At 43.7% G+C, this 20,171-nt stretch overlaps 1 long non-coding RNA gene across 1 annotated transcript in view; it reads left to right on the top strand.

Annotated features, from left to right (window-relative positions):
- The window catches only part of LOC132533019 (uncharacterized), a 68,248-nt gene that overhangs the window by 27,700 nt on the left and 20,377 nt on the right, over positions 1–20,171 (top strand). The window contains exon 2 of the long non-coding RNA XR_009544901.1: positions 15,805–15,874. This is a non-coding gene — a long non-coding RNA (uncharacterized LOC132533019). The remainder of the gene's footprint in view (positions 1–15,804; positions 15,875–20,171) is intronic.

The raw sequence follows: 20,171 nt of genomic DNA, 5'->3' as shown, positions 1-20,171 counted from the left end.
CAGGTGTCTCTCCTTCTCTATCTCCCCATCTCTCTCAATTTCTCTCTGCTTCTTTCAATAAAATAAAGGTAAAAATGGTGACTGGGAGCAATGGATTTTGTGGTGTAGGCACTGAGCCCCAGTGATAACACTGGTGGCAATAAAAATAATTAAATAAAATAATTCAAAAAGTTAAAAACAAATGAGAAAGTGACCCCATCATACAGAATTGTGGAAAGTTTCTAGTCTGGATGTCTAGCGTGGGGCAGACTTCTGGGAAGATGAAAGTGAACAAGCGTCTCTGGATCTTGCCTCAAGTGCCCTTTTATCTGTGCCTCTTGACTACATGAGTAGTGAGCAGTTCTCTGCTTGTTGTTTGTGTCAGGGGAGATGTGACTTTGTGGGCTGTTGGGATGCATTGGATCGACCTTCTCGTGGCGCATCCCGTGAGTACCCATTTATTGGGGAAACTGACGATCCTTCCTAGCCGACTGAATCCACATGGATCCCAGTCACTTTCAAAGCCAGCAACAAGCAGACATCAGGCTCAACCTGACACTGGCAAACGCTAGAAGAAGAAGGGCTGCTGCAAACCGGTGTTTGTGGATTCATAGCAATTCTAGGGAAAGACCTCTCTTCTCAGGGCCCCACTGCTGTGCATTTCCTCAAGAAAGCAGTAAGCTATTAGGATTTCAGTATATTTTATTTTAGTTTTGTAATTTTTAAAATAAATACTATTTTTTTTCTTTTTGCCAGAGCACTGCTCAGCTCTGGCTAATGGTGGTGCTGGGGATTGAACCTGGGAACTCAGAGCATCAGGCATAACCATCTGCATAACAACTGTGCTGTCTCCCCAGCCCCATTTTAAGTAGCAATTCAGATTTTAAATACATGTAAAGGAATCTTATTTTTTTTAAGTTATTTATTTATTTTTTGATGTCATCATTGTTGCATAGGACAGAGAGAAATGGAGAGAGGAGGGGAAGACAGAGAGGGGAGAGAAAGAAAGACACCTGCAGACCTGTTTCACCGCCTGTGAAGCGACTCCCCTACAGGTAGGGAGCCGGGCGCTCCAACCGGGATCCTTACATAGGTCCTTGTGCTTTGCGCCATGTGCGCTTAACTCACTGTGGTACCGCCCAACTCCCGTAAAGGAATCTTATATACATGGACATGTACAACATGCAAAATACAAATGTAAAATGAATAGATGCTTACTTTGCGTCAGGCCAAAGAAACTTTCTGTATATTACATTTAGTTCAAAGTATCACAATGTTCTATTTTCATCACTTTGAAATCTCCTGTGTACCTTTTCCAAATCCCTTCCCTTGCACTTTGTGCCACCTGTGCTTAACCCACTACTGCCCGACTCCCAAATCCCTTCTCTATCTTCAAAGGAAAATTTATGCTTATGGTTCCCATTTTTTTGCAATACATCACAGATGTATATGTAAAAAACATCAGAGTGTATGTATATGTTTAAATGTTTTCTAAATTTTTTAAAGTGGAATCATATTGCACACATTTCTTTACGACCTAATTTTTCATAAACACTTTATTTTAGCTTTGGAAAATGTTGGTAAATGTAGCTGTGGCTTACTTATTTTTACTAATGGATGATATTCCAATTTTATGACCAAATTACAACATATTCTCCTTTACATTTTCTCATTTTTAAAAAAAATTTTGTATTATATTTTTAATTATTTATTGAACAGAGACAGTCAGAAATCTATAGGGAAGGGGGAGTTAGAGAGGGAGAGAGACAGAAAGATACCTGTAACACTGCTTCACCACTTGCAAAGCTTCCCCCTGCAGGTGGGGAATAGGGGGCTCCAACTGGGGTCCTTGTGCATTGTAACATGTGCACTCAACCAGGTGCGCCACCACCTGACCCCAACTCTCTCATTTTAAATATTCTATTATACTGAATTTTCTTTTTTAATTTGAAAAAAATTATTAGTGATTTAATATTGATTTACAAAATTATAAGATAACTAGGGTATCGGGAGTCAGGGGGTAGTGCCATGGGTTAAGTGCACGTGGCGCAAAGAGCAAGGACTGGCATAAGGATCCTGGTTTGAGCCCCCCAGCTCCCCACCTGCAGGGGGAGTGCCTTCACAGGTGGTGAAGCAGGTCTGCAGGTGTCTATCTTTCTCTCCTCCTTTCTGTCTTCCCCTCCTCTCTCCATTTCTCTCTGTCCTATCCAACAGTGACAACATCAATAATAACCACCACAACAAAAAAACAAGGGCAACAAAAGGGAAAAAAATAATTAGGGTACAACTCCACACCATTCCTACCGTAAGAGTTCTGTAGTCCCATCTTCCTCCAGTGGAAATAGTTCTCCCAAGGTCACAGATATAAGTTGACTTTATATCTGTCTGTCTGTCTGTCTGTCTGTCTGTCTGTCTATCTATCTCTATCTCTATAGCTGTCATCTATCTATCTATCTATCTATTTTGCCTATTTTTTTCTATGGTGCTGCCTTTACTTCCTTTCTAAGTCACACCCACACCTACTGATATTTCTGAGTGTCCTACTATTATCTACATTTTCAGATTAGTGAGATGGTGTCTGACCTCCTCTGGTGTTTTCCAGATTTGCTTTCCTTTCATTATTCTGTATTTTATATTATTTCAGTTTCAGACTTTCTTATCTTCATGATTATTAAAGATTTATATATTTATTTTAAATATTTTATTCCCTTATTAATGAGAGAGAAACCGGAGTATCACTCTGGCACATGTGATGGCAGGGCTAAAACTCAAAACCTCATGCTTGAGAGCCCAAGGCTTTAACTACTGGGTCACCACACAGGCTGCAAAAAAGATTTGTTTAAGGGTGCTGTGCGATGGTGCAGTGGGTTAAGCTCACATGGTGTGAAGCGCAGGGACCGACCTAAGGATCCCAGTTCAGGCCCCTAGCTCCCCACCTGCGGGGGGGGGGGGGTCCCTTCACAGGTGGTGAAGCAGGTCTGCAGGTGTCTATCTTTCTCTCCCCCCTCTGTCTTCCTGTCCTCTCTCCATTTCTTTCTGTTTTATCCAACAGCAATAATAACAACAATACTACTAACTACAGTAATGGTAACAGCAATGATAAACAACAAGGGCAACAAAAGAGAAAAAATAGCCCCTAGGAGCAGTGGATTCATGGTGCAGGCACCCTGCTTCAGCAATAACCCTGGAGGAAAAAATTGTTTATAGATGAAAGAGAGATATTGAGAGTACCATCCTGGCAAATGCGATGCCAAGGATTGAACTCAGGACACCCTGTTTCTAAGTCCAACACTTTATCCACAGCACCACCTCCTGGGTCACAATTCTCTTCATATTTTATGAATGAATGAGCCGTCTCTTGTAGAAAGCTTGAAGCTATATTTTTAAAATTACTTATATAAACTGTGTTTTAACTGGAAAGTTAATTAATTCACTTGTGTTTATTAGGATTACTGCATATGTGTGTGTGTGTGTGTGTGTGTGTGTGTGGGAGAGAGAGAGAGAGAGAGAGAGAGAGGGAGAGGTAGAGAGAGAGAGAGAGAGAGACTGCATTACCGGCGCTTCCTTCAGTGTAGTGGGGGTCAGACTTCACCTTGGGTTTCACACATGGCCAAACAGTGCACTATCCAAGTAAGCTAATTTATATCATTTTGCATTTTCTACTTGCTTGATTTTTCTTTTGACAAGAGTATTCTGTAGCTGTGTCTGTTGATGGTGCTAGGAATCAAACCTGGGGCCTCTTCATGCAAGCCCTGTGCCTACCACTGTCCTGTCTCCCCAGCACTTACTTAATTCTCTCTTTTTTGTTTTCATTTGCACTGAGAAGCCTCATTCTTCCTCTTCCTCTTCTTCTTCCTCTCCAAATACACACACGCACACCCAGTATGGAGTTACATAACTATATCCTTTTAATGATATCTCTAGGACCTTTAATAAGCATACCTAATCGAATACAATCAAAGACTAAGAGGCTAGGTGGTGGCACACAGAGTAGAGTGCACCCGTTACCATACGCAAGGATCTGGGGTTTAAGCCCCCAGTTCCCATCTGCAGGGGCTTAAAACGGTGGTAAAACGGTGCTGCAGGTGTGTTTCTCTCCTCCCCTCTGTCGGCCTTTCCCTCTCAATTTCTTTCTTTCTCTATCAACAACAAATGAGAGAGAGAGAGAGACAGAAGACAGAGACAGTGAAAGTGAGTGTGGGAGAAGGAAGGCTGCTGGGAACAGTAGATTCCCTGTGTAGGCATCGAACTCCAGTGATAAACCTGGTAGAGATAAACAGAGAGATTGAGAGGGAAAGGAAAGACAGAAAAGGGAAGGAGAGAGAGAACAGGAAAACTGCAGCACTGCTTCACTACTCAGGAAACTTCCCTCCTGTGGGGGGGGCAATGGGTTTGAACTCAGATTCTTGCACAATATAACATGTGCACTTAACCAGATGTTGTCACCATCAGGCCCCTTATTGGAGGACTTTAAATCACAGATTAAGTTATTATCACTGTGCTAGGACTAATCAGGCTTCTTAAATCTTCCTGTATCAGTTTTTAAAAAATATTTTATTTATTTACTCATTTAATGGTTAGAAACTAAGCTGGAAGGGGAAAAAAAGGAGGGAGAAAGAGAGACACTTGCAGCAATACTTCACTCATGAAGCTTCCTTCCTGTAGGGGGACCAGGTGTTTGAAGCTAGGTCCACCCCCAGCCCTGTGTCAGTTTTAATAGCTGAGTGCTACTGAGATGCATTTATTTTCTCTACTCTTAGAAATGTAGCCAGGGAGGTGACCCAGCAGGGTCATCCTGTGTATGTGTGAGTCTCTGGGTTCAATCTCCAAAACACATGTGTTGGAGTGATGTTTCTCTCCGTGCTTCTCTTGTAAACCAAACACACCTGAAACAGTAAAATTTCTTAGCACAACGTTCATATCATAGCTTTTCAACCGTTTTACTATGTGTAGGACCGGCAGGGATGACAATTCATTCCTTACATGCTTCCTTTCTCTTTGTTTCTTGGTTGGTTTCACCACAGGGTTATTGATTTCATTTTTTCCTTTGTTTTTCTGTTCCAAGACACTTTATTGGGGGATGGGTTAGTGGATAACAGTACAGTTGTTGATACATGCATACAATTTCTCATCTCCCCATGAAACTTGTCTGCAAAAACTCTCCTCAAATTAGGTCATTTTTTTTCACTGTCATGTACCACTTACTAGTGTTAGCATCCAGAGAATGTATTTATAATCAAATTAATTTCTGCTCTATTATTATTGAACTCTATCTCTTGTTTCTGGATTTGTTTTGTTATTTCTTTCCAAATTCTCGAGATGGATTTTTAAAGCCCTTTTTGGGGTAATAGATGCATTTTAGCCTATTAAATTTCCCTACAATGCTTTAGCCCCATTCCAAAAATTCTGGTGTTAAGCACTTCATTACCACTGAGCTCAAAATATTACCAGATATCCATGTAATTATTCCTTTGACTCGTGGGTGTTTCAGAAATGTATTTCTTTAATTTTCAAGTACATGGGGACTTTTCAGCTATCTTTTTGTTACTAATTCCTAGTTTAATTTTCTTGTGGTTAGGAATATAATTTGTTTTTATTTTAAAAATTAAGATATAACTTATATTCAATAAAGTGTGAACATTTCAGCATAATTTGATGACATTGAGTTGCAAAAGTGCACACTGACACAACTGGTAATTCAGTGAAGGCAGAGCCTACTTCTATCGCCTACCAGTTCCTTTTTCCAACAAATTCACCTCTATTCTCTTTTCCTCTGTTAAAGACAACTATTGTTTCAACCTATTACCAGAGCTTAATTTCCCTGCTGTTGAATAAATGACATCACAGAGCACACATTCTACTGCATCTGGCTTCTTTCATGCAGCACAACAGAGCTGAGATTTATCCACGCTACTATGTCTCCATTACTTTTTATTACTGAGTAGTATTTCATTGCATGAATACATTACATTCCCCTCACCCATTCTTCTTTGATGGAAGTTTAAATTGTTTCCAGGTTTTAGCTGTTAATTCTCCATATGAGAATTTTAAAAAATAATTTTTTTAATTTCTAATTTTTTTATTTGACAGGATAAAGAGAAATTGAGGGGTGGGGAGATAGAGAGGGAAAGATAAAGATAGACACCTGCAGACCTGCTTCATTGCTTATGAGGTCTACCTCCTGCAGGTGGGGAGTGGGGGCTTGAACCTGGGTTCTTTTTTTAAGAATTTTTTATTTATAAAAAGGAAACATTGACAAAACCATAGGGTAAGAGGGGTACAACTCCACACAGTTCCCACCATCAGAACTCCTTATCCCATAGCCTCCCTTGATAGCCTCTCTATTCTTTAACCCTCTGGGAGTATGGACCCAAGGTCATTGTGGGATGCAGAAGGTGGAAGGTCTGGCTTCTGTAATTGCTTCCCCGCTGAACATGGGCATTGACAGGTCAATCCATACTCCCAACCTGTCTCTCTCTTTCCCTAGTGTGGAAGGACTCTGGGGAAGCAGAGCTCCAGGAGACATTGGTGGGGTTGTCTGTCCAGGGAAGTCTGATTGTCATCATGCTAGCATCTGGAACCTTGTGGTTGAAAAGAGAGTTAACATACAAAGCCAAACAAATTGACCAATCATGAACCTAAAGGCTGGAATAGTGCAGATGAAGAGTTGGGGGGCCCTCCATTTTGTAGATAGCTGGTAGGCATATTTTAGTTATATTCCAAAGGGCCTGTGGCTATACTAGTTTTTTCTTTTTTTTGCCTGAGCCTGAAATCTGATATGCAGGCAGACCCAAGTTATTATCTGGGGAGATGATGTCATGGCTAGAAAAAGGACCAGAAAGCTGGATCAGGGAAGAGAGTAGCTCCCTAATATGGGAAAGGGGGATAAATATTGTTGACTGTAAACCCCATCAATTTGATGTGATCTGGGGCCTATAATCAGCTTAGGAGCCTATGTGACCTCTGCATCCCTGTAGATCTGAGCTCACATTCTGTGGTCATGAGTAGGAACATTCCAACCTGCCCCAATATCAGGACCCATCTTCCTCAGGTGTAGCATAGAGTATGTTGTCCATCCTCCCTTTGGAGGATGGAACATTCTCTACCATTGTTGATCCAAGTTGAGGGCAAGGTCCTATGGGGCCCCTCAAAGGGGTCTATTGTGTTGTTCCTGATAGAAATTACCGGTAACAATGGAGAGAGGGATTTATTCAAGGTCTAGGCCCATCATGTCTGTTTGGGAATCTCAGGACTCCCTGAATAGGGCCCCAGCAGATGGGGTGGCCTGACAGTGACTAAAGAGTCATCATTAAAGTATGCCAGTCTCTTGCCCTTATTCAGCTTTTGCAGTCCTTGCTGTGATAAGGTTAGCTTTGGAGTGAGTGAGAGAACTGTAATAGGAAGTAGGTGAGCAGGGTAGAACCTGGGTTCTTGTGCATGGTGATATGTGCACTTAACTGGGTGTGCCATAGGCCTCCCACATTAAAAATTTCTACTAATGACTTAATAGTGGCTTAGAGGATTACAGGAATCTCCATACTGTACCCACCATCATCACCAAAGGGCACTGCTCCTCTAATAGCCACCGGAGCTCTCACCTCTCACAGTGTCTTAGAGACAGATTGGCTACTCCCTTCTTTTTTTAAATTTCGTTTCTTCCTTCCTCCCTTCCTTCCTTCCTTCTTTCCTTCCTTCCTTCCTTCCTTCCTTCCTTCCTTCCTTCCTTCCTTCCTTCCCCTTTTCTTCCTTCCTTTCTTTCTTTCTCCCTTTCTTTCTTTCTCTCTTTCTTTCTTTCTTCCTCTCTCTCTCTCTCTCTTTCTTTCTTTCTTTCTTTCTACCTTTCTTTCTTTGCAAGTTCATGAGTCTCAGTTACCTATATTCCCACATATGAGTAAAGTCAGCTGGTATTTGTCTTTCACTTTTTTGCTTATTTTACGAAGCACATTCACTTCTGCAAACATTTTTGTACAAATATTTCTTAAATATATACATGGATTCATTTTTTTTGAAATATGCATGGGAGTGGAGGTGAGAGTCCATGGAATTAGTGATACATGTTTGACTTTACAAACAAATGTGCAGTTTTTCAAAAGTATTGCATCATTTCACACGCTTATAAGTTAAGGAGTTCAGTAGCTGTATATTTTAATCATCTTAGTGGTGGAGGGTATCTTATAGTAGTTGTAGTTTTCATTTCCTTATTGGTAATAATGTGGACTATTTTATTGTGTACTTATATGCCATGCATAGATGTTTGTGTAAAATATTTGTACAAGGCTTTTAATCATTGAAAACATTGTATTGTTTTATTTTGATGTAATTGTAGAGTCCCGGGATATTGCATGTATGAATACTACCAGTTTCACTTGTGAGAATTTTTTTTTTTTTAGAGAGGAAGACAACATTATTTTTTATTAAATTTCTGTATAGTGTATGAGATACAGAAGTATTTGTACATTATACAAAGCAATTTATAACTTAGTACAAAAAGGGGGAAAAGAATGACTTACAAAGAATTTTTTTCCTCTAGCGTTATTTTTTTATTAGTGTTTTACAGTAAATACAATAGTTTGTACATGCAGAACATTTCTCAGTTTTCCATATAACAATACAACCCCCACTAGGTCTTCTGTTATCCTTCTTAGACCTGTATTCTCCCCCCACCCACCCCAGAATCTTTTATTTTGGTGCAATACTCCAACTCTAGTTCAGGTTCTACTTGTGTTTTGAGAAAATTTTTGATGGCTATACAATTGTAGCTTGGCAGTTATCTAAGTATTTAGAAGATAGCTCCCTAGAGTTTTCTGGTTTTCATATTTGTATTAGGAGGTCATTTAAAGATAATCTTATTTTCTCTCCTGACTTTTAAAATCTTTGTTTTGTTTTATTTTATTTTAGTGGGTAGGACAGAGAGAGAAGAGGGAGATAGATAGATACCTGCAGACCTGCTTCACTGCTTTGGGTGGGGAGCAGGGGCTTGAACCTGGGACCTTGCTCATAGTAATCTGAGTACTTAACAGGTGCACCACTACCTGCCCCCAAGATTTCATCTTACTTTTTTTATGACAGGGATACTATGTACATATTCTGTTGATTTTAGAACATTTAGTACATATTCTGTTGATTTTAGAAAAAAAAATTTAATATCTTTTATTTATTCCCTTTTGTTGCCCTTGTTTTATTGTTGTAGTTATTATTGATGTCGTCGTTGTTGGATAGAACAGAGAAATGGAGAGAGGAGGGGAAGACAGAGGGGGAGAGAAAGATAGACACCTACAGACCTGCTTCACTGCCTGTGAAACGATTCCCCTTTAGGTGGGGATCTGGGGGCTTGAACCGGGATCCTTACACCAGCCCTTGAGCTCTGTGCAAAAGCGCTTAACCGCCCAACTCGCCAAAAATTTAATTAAAAAAATTTTATTGAACAGAGACAGCCAGAAATCAAGAAGGTAGGGGGAGATAGAAAGGGGGGAAAGAAAGAGAGGCACTTGTGGTCCGGGAGGTGGCACAGTGCATAAGGTGCCACCGAATCCTCAAGCATGAGGTCCCAAGTTCAATCCCTGGTAGCATATGTGCCAGAATTATGTCTGGTTCTTCCTCTCTATCTACTCCTACCTTTCTCATTAATAAGTAAATAAATAAAATCTTGAGAGAGCAAGAGAGAGAGACCTGTAGCCCTGCTTCACCATTCGCAAAACTTTCTGCTGTAGGTATGAATTGGGAGCTAGAACCCTAGTCCTTGTGCATTGTAACGTGTCCCCTCAACCAGGCGTGCCATCACCTGGCCCCAATTTTAGAAAATTTTTAAGTGTTGTCTTCCTCTCCATGATTAATTTTTTTCCTTGTTTTTTTTTTTTTTTTTTTTTTTGCCTCCAGGGTAATCACTGGGGCTCAGTGCCTGTACTACGAATCCACTACTCCTGGAGGCCATTTTTTTCCTTTTGTTGCCCTTGTGGTTTATCGTTGTTGTTATTATTATTGCCGTTATTGCTGTTGCTGTTGGAAAGGACAGAGAGAAATTGAGAGAGGAGGGGATGACAGAGAAGGGGAGAGAAAGATAGACACATATGGAAATCTGCTTCACTGATTGTGTAGCAAACTCCCTGCAGGTGGGGACCCGGGGCTCAAACCAGGATCCTTCCAGCGGTCCTTGCACTTCATACCATGTGCGTTTAACGCACTGCACTATCGTCCACCCTCCCACCTTTTATTTAATTTTTAATTTTATGGTAAAGATAGGGCCATGGAGGCGCGGCTCTAAATCCAAGAACCACCATCTTTATTCTTTCCTGGCACATGTTTTTTTATGACTTAAAAGTGTTCAAAAATAGGTGTAGAGTGGAACCTACGGCCCATAGGAAAACCACAACAGGTAAGGTCAGCATGTAAAAGAAAGTTCCTGGGAGTCGGGTGGTAGCCCGCAGCGGGTTAAGCGCAGGTGGCGCAAAGCTCAAGGACTGGTGTAAGGATCCCGGTTCGAGCCCCCGGCTCCCCACCTGCAGGGGAGTCACTTCAAAGGCAGTGAAGCAGGTCTGCAGGTGTCTATCTTTCTCTCCCCCTTTCTGTCTTCCCCTCCTCTCTCCATTTCTCTCTGTCCTATCCAACAACGACGACAACAATAATAACTACAACAATAAAACAACAAGGGCAACAAAAGGGAATAAGTAAATAAATAAATACATATAAAAAAGAAAGTTCCTACCCATCAAAAAACTTATTTAATTTGAGGAACAACAACAAGATAAACAATAACAACAACAACAGTAACAACAACAACAAGACACCGATTGAGTGGTATGGAATATAAAAAATGTGCATTTAAAGAGCTGAAGACATAGCTCAGTGGTAGAGTGCATGCTTTACATGTACAAGTGCCTGGATTCAATCCCTGGAGCCCTAGACAAAGATATGCAGTTAGATGTACAAACACCCAGTCACTATAACATATACATGACATAAACTGTTTCTAATCTTTGCAGATGTTTTTCTTGTGATAGTAATATATGACCCTAAAATCCATGTAAGATTATATATGCTTTCAGAAAGAGATACTGGACAGAACTATACATGAGAAGATTTCATTGCATTGGAAAGACTGATGAAATCTTTTGGGAAGAGTCGAGGAGTGCAGCTGGAAAAGTGCCAGGAGCCAAAAGTACTTTGAAAAATTTGCAATCAAAAGATCTCATGGTATATTAAAAGGAGAATCTTATTTACTTCTTTTTTCTCATCTGATTTATTTCACTTAGCACCATGCACTCAAGGTATGTCGATACCGTCACAAGTGGTAGGTGTCCTTGTACTCAAGTGGAACAGCTGGTGCGTGAGCGTGTGTACACGTCCATACTGAATCTTGTTCATTCGTCTGTCAGTCTGTGGACAGGTGGCCTCCATGTCTTACTTTTCACAAATAATGCTGCAAAATACATGCTGTGAGGGGGCTGAATGGTAGCACACCCAGCTAAGTGCACACAGTACCACGCACAAGGATCTGGGTTGAACTCCCTACTCCTCACTTGCAGTGGGGATGCTTCACCAGCAATGAAGCAGGTCTTAGGTTTTCTGTTACTTTTTCTATCTCCTCCCATCTCTCAGTTTCTCTCTGCCCTATCCAATAAAATAGAAAGAAACAACAACAAACATAGCTGTGGTGGATTTATAGTGATAGCCCTGGTGGCATAAAGAAAGCCAACATAAAAAATGAAGCAGTACGTCAGAAATGCTTCCTTCATGATGGAAGAACCCTCCCCCTTTTTTATATAGTCTCTGCTTATTTATTTTGGTTTTTATTCCCTTACTGCTGGGGTCAAATCCCCAAAGACATTCCTAAGGCCAATGTCAATGAGTTTATCGGTTTAGAAGATTATAAATTATAAGGGTACAATTTCACATCACTTGTGTTTTCTCTTATTATTTTATGGTTTTAGATCTTACATTCAAGTTTTCATTCCCCCTTTGAGTTCACTGATAGTGGTCTAGTTTTACTCTTGCATGTGGTTATTCAGTTTCCAGCAATATTTATCAAAGAGACTGACCTTTCTTGGCTCTTCTGTCTTGAGTTAACTGTCAATATATCTTGGCTTTCGATTTTGTTCCAATAATCTGTGTTTACTCCAATACTATGCTGCTTTGATTTCTATACATTGGACATAGAGCTTAAAGTTAAGAAATACATTACTTCCGGGAGTCGGGGCGGTAGCGCAGCGGGTGAAGATCAGCGGGTTAAGTGGAGATGGCGTAAAAGTGCAAGGACCTTTGTAAGGATCCCAGCTCTAGCCCCGGCTCCCCACCTGCAGGGGAGTGGCTTCACAAGCAGTGAAGCAGACTTGCAGATGTTTATCTTTCTTTCCCCCTCTCTGTCTTCAGCTCCTCTCTCCATTTCTTTCTGTCCTATATCAATAAAACAATAAGGGAAACAAAAGGGAATAAATAAATAAACATTTTTTAAAAAGCCTTAAAAAAAAAGAAATGCGTTACACTTGCGTTTTTCTTCTTTTCCCCTCAGAATTTCTTTAAATATTTAGGGTTCCCCCTCCCGATTTCATATGAATTTTAGTAGTCTTTGTTCTATTTCTGTGGAAATTTCCACTCAAATTTTGATAGAGGTTTCACTGAATCTGTATAATGATTTAGGTAAGGTAACCACATAGCAATATTAATTCTTATCATGAGGAGATGTGGAACTGTACCCATGTGTCAACAACTGTACTATAAACTACTAATTTCCCTAACAAAATTATAAAAAATTACATTAGTTGTTCTACTCCATCAGTATGAGATATCTCTCCATTTTTCTTTTCTTTTTTATTTATAACAAGAAAACATTGACAGAACCATAGGATAAGAGGGGTACAACTCCACACAATCCCCACAACCAGAACTCCATATCCTGTCCCCTTCCCTGATAGCTTTCCTATTCTTTATCCCTCGGGGAGCATGGACCCAAGGTCATTGTGGGATGCAGAAGGTGGAAGGTCTGGCTTCTGTAATTGCTTCCCCAATGAACTTGGAAGTTGACAGGTCGATCCATACTCCCAGCCTGCCTCTCTCTTTCCCTAGTAGAGTGGGACTCTGGGGAAGCGGAGCTCCAGGACACATTGGTGGGGTTGTCTGTCCAGGGAAGTCTGGTTGGCATCATGCTAGCATCTGGAACCTGGTGGCTAAAAAGAGAGTTAACATACAAAGCCAAACAAATTGTTGACCAGTCATGAACCTAAAGGCCAGAATAGTGCAGATGAAGAATTGTGGGGTCCTCCATTTTGTAGACAGCTACTAGGCATATTTTAGTTATATTCCAAAGGGCCTGTGGCTATACTAGTTTTTTTTTTTTTGCCTGAAATCTGATATGCTGGCAGATCCAAGTTATTGTCTGGGGAGATGATGTCATGGCTGGAAAAAGGACCAGAAAGCTGGATCAGGGAAGAGAGTACCTCCCAAATATAGAGAAGGTATATAAATATTGTTGGCTGTAGACCCCATCGATTTGATGTGATCTGGGGCCTATAATTAGCTTAGGAGCCTATGTGACCTCTGCATCCCTGTAGATCTGAGCTCACATTCTGTGGTCATGAGTAGGAACATTCCAAGCTGCCCCAATATCAGGACCCATCTTCGTGTAGCATAGAGCATGTTGTCCAGCCTCCCTTTGGAGGACATCTCTCCATTTTTCATGTCATCTATTTCTCTCGTGTCATGGCTTTCACTGTACAGTTCTTTCAACTCCTTTGTTAAATTTATTTCTGGGTGTTTTATTATTTTTTATGTGATTGTATGTCTACCTTATTCCCCCCCTCCCCCCTTAATCTTCTGCTTGCTTTTAATGGCTTGACATAATGCCTAGTATATGGCCATTGTTGGGTTAAGACTTCATTCACGGAAATTTCAGCAGTGGAACTGTTAGGCACCAGGCTGCCACTAGGTGGCGGTACACTCCAGACAGTGGATGGCGGCTAGCTGGCTTTAGGCAACTCTGACAGTGGGAGAGTGGTCAGTTCAGAAGCAGGAAGGTAAATGTGGATAAAAGGGTGATTTCTGAAAGGATGAAGGGAGAGAAAATCTCTCATGCTGACCAGTGTCTTCCAGAAAACCTGTAGTCAGTAAAAAGGCTGACCAGATGGGCTGACAGGCTGGGGTGGGGGTCGAATGGGTCTGCAGCCTGCAGTTGTGAGAAAGAAATGAGTCAGGGGCTGCATCCCTCAGAAAAGCTACTGCAAGCAGAGAGACCTACCAGTCTCCCTACTCAAGATACAGGTGCTCAAGGCATGGGGTGCTAATGACTAAACGGATTTCGTTTTCTGTCCTGTCCGGATATGTGGCTCCCAGTCTGTCTTCCAGGCGACCCTTCTAGGTTCTGGGAAGGAAACGCACAGGGACTGGTTCCAGATCTGGGTCCTGATGCTCACCTAGCCTTTTCTGCATTCTCTATGCCCTCTCTGCTCAGGCCACATTTTGGTGGACAAAGCAAGGTCAGTACCAAGGAGTAGGGTAACAGAGTTTATGTTTGGGTCTTATGAGCTTCTCTGGTCAGGGAAGGCTTCCTGCAGGAGGAAGGCTCCTGTGGGCAGGTGGTGTTCAGTCTGTGGACCTGTGTGCTGGGACTTGTAACTTGCAAGTGGTCCAGTTTCGCAGAAAGAACAGGTCACCAGGAGACTTGAGCCTGACAGCGAACCCTCTTAGGCAGTGGCTGTCCCTTGCCCTGTCCCTTCTGTGTAGGGTGACTGCTGTCAGCAGTGTCCTGGTGTAGAGGTTTCTTATTCACGATAACTCCACAATAACTCCACATAACTCCACAATAACTCCACATAACTCCACAATAGGAAACTAGGACAGGTGTCTGGCAAACCAGGTTTTGCAGGTAGGGACTGGCCCCCACCGGGAGGGGGAAGCTTCATAAGTGGTGAAGCAGTACTGCAGGTGCCTTCCTCTCTCCATATCTTTCCCTTACCTCTCAATGTCTTTCTGTTCTATCAAATAAAACATGTTTTTATTCATCTATTTACTCATTAATTGCCACCAGGTGTCACTGGAGCTTAGTGTCAGAATAAGGAATCCGCTGTTCCTGGTGGCTGTGATCTTCCTTTTCCCCCTTTACCAATAGGACAGAGAGAGAAGCTGAGAGGGGTGGGGGTGATAGAGAGGGAGGGAGAAGCAGTACTTGCTTCACCACTTGTGAAGTCTCCATGCAGGTGGGAAGTAGGGGCTTGAATCTGGGTCCTTGCTCATGCAAACAAGCACTTAAAATCAGGTATGTCACTGCCTGCCCCCCTAAAAATGTTTTTAAATGTATATGTATATATTTTAAATTAAAAAATCATTTATTTTATTTTTCCTTTTTGTTGCCCTGTTGTTTATCATTGTTGTTATTATTAATGTTGTTATTGTTGTCATCGTTGTTGGATAGGACAGAGAGAAATGGAGACAGGAGGGGAAGACAGAAAGGGGGAGAGAAAGAGAGACATCTGCAGACCTGCTTCACTGCCTGTGAAGGGACCCCCCTTGCAGGTGGGGAGTGGGGCCTCAAACCAGGATCCTTACACCAGTCATGCCCTTTGCGCCTTGTGCGCTTAACCTGCTGTACCACCACCCGGCATATATATATATATATATGTATATATATATTAATAAGGGAGAGAGATATATAGAGAGAAAGATACACACAGAGACAGATCAAAACACTACTAGCACTGGTTTATGATGGTGCTGGTGGTTGAACTTGGGACCTCAGAGCCTCAGGTATGAAAGCCTTTTTGCAGAACCATCATGCTGTCTCTTACCCCCCCTCCTTTTAAAGTAATTATTGACGGCTAATTAAATTTGTCTTCTCAGATCTGGGGCTCTGAGGAAACACATGTCAGGGATGCCTTGTTTCTGCCACATTTGGAGACACGGAGAAGTTGTAAGTGAAACTCATTCGTTGTTTGGACAATCAGCTAATTCATCTAATGATCCTTGAGCTGCAGAGGTTGGAGAGGTTCACATCAAGTCCCCGGCCTAGGCTGCTTATCTGCTGCCCCTGTCCTAGCCCTGCCCCTGAGCACCCCTTGTCCCATTTCTCTTTGGGTCCCTGTGGCAAAGGAATTTCCTTCCGGAAGGATTTCTGGGGACATGTGGTATAGTTCCTGCTCTGTTTGGCTCAGCCTTAGGCCACCCTTCCCCATGCCACTCTGTCTTCTCCACCCTCAGAATCATGTGGCAAATGACCCCTTGGCTACTTGAAATGGACTGTGGCATTAAACTCTGTGGGCTTAAAAGCACATTTATAGCTATCAAACCCAGACCCTCCCCCGGGTTAAGTCCCCTTAAGCCCCCCAGTTTCTGGAGAAGGAGTTTGGCACCTTCTCCTCTGAGGCCTTCTTTGGTGAAGGAAGGGAGGGAGGGTGGGCTCTTTGTACCTGCATGGGAGCCAGAACCAGGCAAGGTGCCTGCAGTCCGTACACTGCCTGTATTCACCAGCAGAGGGCGCTGTGCAGACTCCTGTCCGCTTAAGACTGGGTCCTGCAGGACGGGGAGAAAACCCCGAGCGGGAGCAGGTGGGGGTGTTCTGCTGGCTTTCCAGGCTTTTCCACATGGGAGACTGTTCCTGAAGGTGGGAGGAGGACACCGAGAGCCACGGGCTGGCTTGATGACTCCTGGCAGCTTTGCTCAGCAGCAGGTGCCCTGACTTGGCAGAAAGATGGAGTAAAGGGAGTTTCTCTGGATTCTAGGGTGACCTTGCCCTGACCTAGCTTGCATATTCTAAGGGGAGGAGACTGGGAGTAGGAGATTCCGGGAGTTCAGTTCAAAGACTGGAGAAAAGAAGAAGCAGGTCGCTGGGGAAGATAATGTCCTAGGTGGCCCCCACTCAAGGAGCGAGGGGAGTGCCCTTTCCGAAGGCCATGAAGAATTCATCGGGCTTTTGTGTCCGCCTGCCCGTGAACCTGGCAGATACAATGGCGGCCCGAGGGCCTTTGTCTAGCTGGGCACAGAGGCGGTGTCAAGTGTTGGCCACGCATGGGTGGGAGGCAGTGGGATAATTTGACCTGATACCCCAGGGCTCAGGAATTGGAGACTACTCTTTTCCATTAGCGGGGCCAAAGACAGTCAGGTTGAGGACCTCAAGATGGGGGCAGTGATTTGCGAGGGAGACTTTGCTGAGGAGGCCCGAGGAACACCATATTTTGCAGAAAATGAACGTGTTTTCTAGTGGGAAGGCAAGCCAACCAACTGGTTTAAGATGGAGATGAGGGACACTCACAGAAGGCCCCAGGGGCCAGGGAGCTGGCTAAGCAGGTAGAAGATAGGCACCTTGCCTGCCAGAGCCTCCACCTGGATGTCTGGCACCACAGGTGGTACAGTGCTGCTCTGGTCTGTCTCTGATAATATGAAAGCAACAAACAGATGAAAGGAAAGCTTAATACAAAGAAGGCCCATCACTCTACAAGTGTTGTCTAGTATTCATTTGTGACCCAGCCTTTGCCATGTTCCATTACAAGGTGCATGTTGCCTGAGACCCCACCACTAGAGATTCATTTCTTTGTGAATTTACAACTCCTTTAATTTAGCCTTGACTGCACATTGAGTAAATTCATCTTATGTGGCAGGTGCTACTTCAAACGTGAGGATGAATGAGGGAGGTTGGGCAAAGTAGGACAGATACAAATAAAGGGGGAGGGCAAGCAGAAGCCCACCAGGTATAAAGCCCAAACATTACCATGTACAAGGAGCTGGATTCAAGCCCCTGGCCCCCACCTGCAGGAGGCAGCTTCATAAGTGGTAAGGCAGTGCTACAGATGTCTCTCTACCTCTCTCTCTCCCTATTCTCTTTCCGTTTCTTTTTCTTTTTAAACTAAAAAAACACCTTTTTTAAAAAAACATTATAGAGACAGAGAGAAATAGGACAAGAGAGGGGTCAGATAGGGAGAAAGAGAGACATCTGTAGCCCTGCTTCACTGCTCATGAAGCTTTCTCCATGCAAGCTTGAACCCAGGTCCTTGCACACAGAAACTTGGGCACTTTAACAGATTCTTCAGCAACCAGCCCCTTCCTCTTCATTTCAGTCTTTATAAACAAAGGGGAAAAAAGGCTTCTTGGAGTGTTGGATTCATGCACGCAGCAAGCCCTAGGGATAACTTTGGTGACAATAAGGGAAAAGTGTGTGTGTGTGTTGATATGGGAGGCAGCATTTGGGGAAAGCGTGGGACTGAGCAGAGGCTGGCACCACATCCGAGCAGGGACACAGGCCAGGGGCGCCAGCACCCCTTGAGAAGCCCAACTATTCTAAGGGATTTCATAAGATGCCATCAATGCCCTACAAGCCCACTGCATTGACACAGTGCCTGTGCTATTTTCAGGCCAAATCAAAAGCTCTCCTGCCGCCTCATGGCTGGGTCTATGAACTAGCCCATCTGGGAGGGGATCTACTTTTGCACATGTGAGAGCCAGGTTTGAGCCCCAGGTATGCCACCCCACACCACATAGGAGTCCAGAACACTGAAGGAAGCTTTGCTTTGGTGCAATACACCAAACCCAGTCCAATTTTACTTTGTGTCTTCACTTTCTTTACTTCCTGATTTCTTAAATTCCATCTGTGAATAACATAATCCGATATCCACCCTTCCTATTTTGACTCATCCCACTTCATGTGATTTCCTCAAGCTCCATCCAAGACAAGGCATAAGAAGTCGTTTTCTAACAGCTGAGTAGTATCCCACCTTGATCTCAAGTGAAGCATAGATTCTTTCTGTGGGTTACCTCCAGGACTCTTCCCTGGGACTCAATTCTATTTGTGTGGGAAACAGGCTCTGCACATCCTTCACTGAGATAAACACATTACTGGGGATATATGCACAGAACTATATGTTATTATGTCTTTGTTCTTTCTCCATTGAATATGACTATGTGATGCAGGTTCCTTGCTTGCAGCCGGCAGTGAGAGAGGTAGAGGGCAGAGGGCACCTGCCAAGTCCAGAGGGCACCTGCCGATCCGCAGGACAATGCAGCGGCATGGACACCAGGTGGCGCACGAGCGACAGGCTTTGCACGGGCGCTGGCAGTGGCCAGGTCGAAGCTTCGCAGGCTGGCCGCCAGGTGGCAGCAGAGAGCGAGGCTGGAGGCTGGAGGCGTGAGGCGCGGGGCTGGGCGGCGGCAGCTGCGTTCCCGGTGCCGAGCGCCGGTTCTCTGTTAGGAGGGTAATTTAGAGCAATTACATCGATTATTATTGCTTTTCTAATTAGTGCTTTTCCTACAGAATTAGCCGAGTGTTTATTAGGAGCTGCTTGTTGCCAGCAGTTTAACTGCTTCGCTGCCGGCCGGGCGGGGAGGATCGCGCTGCAACGTGGGGCTGCCTGGTTATGTGGCTTCGCATAAAAGCGCAGATTAAATATTCATTCTACTTTGTTACATATAGCATTAAATTTTCATCAGCTGTATGTTTTCCTTGAAGTTTTCCCTGCGTGTTAACATCCAGGCGGGCTGCAGAGATACTCCTGAGTCTGCTGCTGCTCGTGGCACGGGTGTGTGCATCTGGGGGTGCCGATGGAGACCCCCGGGGTCAGGGGTCAGGACGGAGCACGGCCACCTCATGCGAGATCTCTCCACTGTCCCCACACAGGGAGATTCTTTACCCCCTGCTGTACGGGTAAACAGTGACCCTGGGGGTGACAACCCAGGGCAGAAAGGGCAAGCCAGAGTGTAGAACAGAGCTGATTGACCTCAGGCCTCGACTGTCTTTGGGGGCTTCCAAGCCTTCTGGACCCTGCGCACACCCTGGGTACAATCCTGAGGTCCCCACCCATCCCCCTTGTATAGAAAAGCAGGCTTCACACTTTGGCAGCTAAGTTCCAAGGACGGCCGCCAGGAGACGCACTGTCTCTCAGTCCTGTATCTCTGTGCCTTCCAGAGTCCTGAATCCAGGGAAGTAAGTGACTGGCACTATTGGGGTGGGGCATGAGGAGAGACTGGGGTGCATTCCCTGCACTCCCTTTGTCGTGCCCTTATTTCCACCAGATGAGAAAAATCAGATTCTCAAATGTACTGGGTGTAGCCCAACCTGGAGCCAGGACTCTATAAGCTCCTCAGAACCCCCCCCCCCCCAAAACCGCCCAGCCGGGTTTTGTTTACAGCTCATTAAGGGCTTGATGGAAAGGCTGGGGTGGGGCTGAGGCAAGGAGTTAGCTATTGACAGAAAATCCATCCACAATGAAGATTAACGGTCT

This window comes from Erinaceus europaeus, chromosome 15, assembly GCF_950295315.1.
Source record: "Erinaceus europaeus chromosome 15, mEriEur2.1, whole genome shotgun sequence".
Lineage (NCBI taxonomy): Eukaryota > Metazoa > Chordata > Mammalia > Eulipotyphla > Erinaceidae > Erinaceus > Erinaceus europaeus.
Note: the sequence above shows the minus strand (reverse complement) of the source record. Positions and strands in the feature narration are given on the sequence as shown.